Source organism: Cebus imitator, unplaced genomic scaffold, assembly GCF_001604975.1.
Source record: "Cebus imitator isolate Cc_AM_T3 unplaced genomic scaffold, Cebus_imitator-1.0 Scaffold210, whole genome shotgun sequence".
In the NCBI taxonomy this organism is placed as follows: domain Eukaryota; kingdom Metazoa; phylum Chordata; class Mammalia; order Primates; family Cebidae; genus Cebus; species Cebus imitator.
In genome coordinates, this window is record NW_016107525.1 from 3,369,124 (window position 1) to 3,371,594 (window position 2,471).

Here is a 2,471-nt window from a genome sequence, read left to right on the forward strand (position 1 = left end):
GGGCAGCAGAGCAAGACTGCATCTCAAAAAAAAAAGAATGATACAATGGGCAAAACTCTCATAATCTAGTTTGTGATAGATAAGATACTAAGAAACATTTATTGATCAACTTGCATGCTCATCTCATTTAATTCTTAGCATTTTATCAGATAAGTGTAACTATCTCCATTTTACACATGATGAAATTGAGGCTTGGAGAGATGAAAGAACTTATCTAAAGTCACACAGGTAGTAAGTGGTAGAATCAGAATTTCATCTGCCTATCTAAATCTGAACTCTATGCCCTTTCTATTATATTCAGATGCCTTAATGGGAGATAATATGAAAATGAAAAATTAGTGTAAAGCAAAGCAAAGTATTATAAATATCATAAAAAGGTATGAAAAATGTGTTATATTATGAGGATTCAGGTGAGAGTGAGATGGAAGAGGATAGTAGGTGTACGTTACTAATTTCACCTACATTTATTGTACACCATGACCTAAGTACTATGATTGGAATAATATTAGAATATTTAGTTTTGAATTATTTAAAAACTTCTTGATGAGGTAAGGTAATAGCTTTGCGTGTGTGTGTGTGTGTTGTTTCATTAATGCCAAGCATAGTGGTTCATGCTTGTAATTTAGCGTTTTGGGAGGTCGAGGCAGAAAGATCACTTGAAGCCAGGAGTTCAAGACCATATCTCTACAAAAAATAAGAATAGAAAAAATAGCTGGGTGTGGTGGGGCACACCCACAGTCTTTGCTACTCGGGAAGCTGAGGTGGGAGGATCTCTTGAGCCAGGAGTTTGAGATTATAGTGAGCTACAATTGCAACGTTGCACTCCTGCCTGGGCAACAGAGCAAGATCCTGTCTATTTTTTTAAAGCTTCATTAAAAGTAAGGGAATGTAGTTTGAAGAAGGATGGGTAACTGAAAATTACAAAAATGCCAAGAAAGCAATTTTTCTCACCTTGGAGACTATTTGCTATGATCAGAGAAACAAAATATTAGATGTATGAGAGAATCAGCTGAGAATACCTTGACATCATCCACTGAAAGTTTTTATTTGTTCTAGAAATAAGAAGTCATGAAAAGATAAATGGCCACCTTGTCTAAGTAACTTAAGAAAAAACACTTTTCTCACTCTTCCTGAGCAAAGAAGATAATCAGGAGTGATATAGAGATTTTTGGAAAGTAGCGATAGAGACTTCTGTATGACAAAGTAATGCACAGTGGCTTATTATTTTTCAAAAATACAAATTTATCAACCTCAACAGAATCAAGAATATCGATTGACTGTTTAACATTCTTAAATGGTTGGCTGATCTCTGTGTAACACGTACTTGGAACTGTAGCCCTGTCCTTTCTGACATATCACTCAATCAATATAATTTATGGGACAAGAGGAGCAATAGGCAGCTTCTGTAGTTAGAAATGTGGCTATTTCAGATGGAAATCCTTAAGTACAGGTGACTTGAAATTTGATCTCAAATTTGATTTGGGTTGAAACTCACAAATTTCATTAAGTAAAATAAAAAATGGTCAAGTCTTTTAACTACAGAGCATTTTGAGTACCGTACTAAACTCCTTCCTATTCACTTCCTAGTTATGCATTTCTTAGATGTATTTTTATTTTTTTTAACTAATGAAAAATAAAGCCCTCTTTTATACTTTTGCATTTTAATTCCCTGTCAGTTCACAAATATGTATGAAGAGAAGAGATTTGGTACTAACATCCCCCTCCCCCAGAAATATTTTTGTTATTGAAGAGAATTCTAAGTTCTTTCTAATCATATTTTCCAGGAATAAACATTGTGTCAGGGAATATGAATTTCCAGAATCTCATTAGGGAGACAATAAGTTACTTCATTTGTATTTTTTAAAAAATGTTTTTATGTACAGGATAGTGATATTTGATACCAATAATAATTTTACTATGATGATCTATTAACAGAACATGTTTCATTGATAAAATTCTATGGACTATCATTTTTAGTGGAAATTATTAGGGAGGCACTATTCTATAGTATCTTAATTTAAATAATAAAGCTATAATGATTACTTTTATTATGTATTTCCAATTTGCTAATAATCACCATTTTATTTTAAGATATTACATTGAAGAAAATACCAAGTATTTTGAATTCACGTATAATACTAACATAAAACAACACTTTTTATTATTATACATTTCACAAATTATAGGTATTTCTATATAGTTGCAATTATAATGAATACATAATTACATATTCTCTTCATTTTTCATATATCATGAATAGTGTTTAGTGTTTCTACAAGTTTTAAAAAATATAAATTTGAGGGCATGTTTAGTAAAGTACTGATATGCCATAATTTATTGAGCTGTTTTTCTAAATTTAGTTATATAGTTTGCATCACAAATTTTAGTGATTTAAATACTCCAGAGAATTTTGATGACTGTTTTTCTGCTTTTAAGAATTCTTTCTGTTTAGAGAAGAAACAATAACTTTG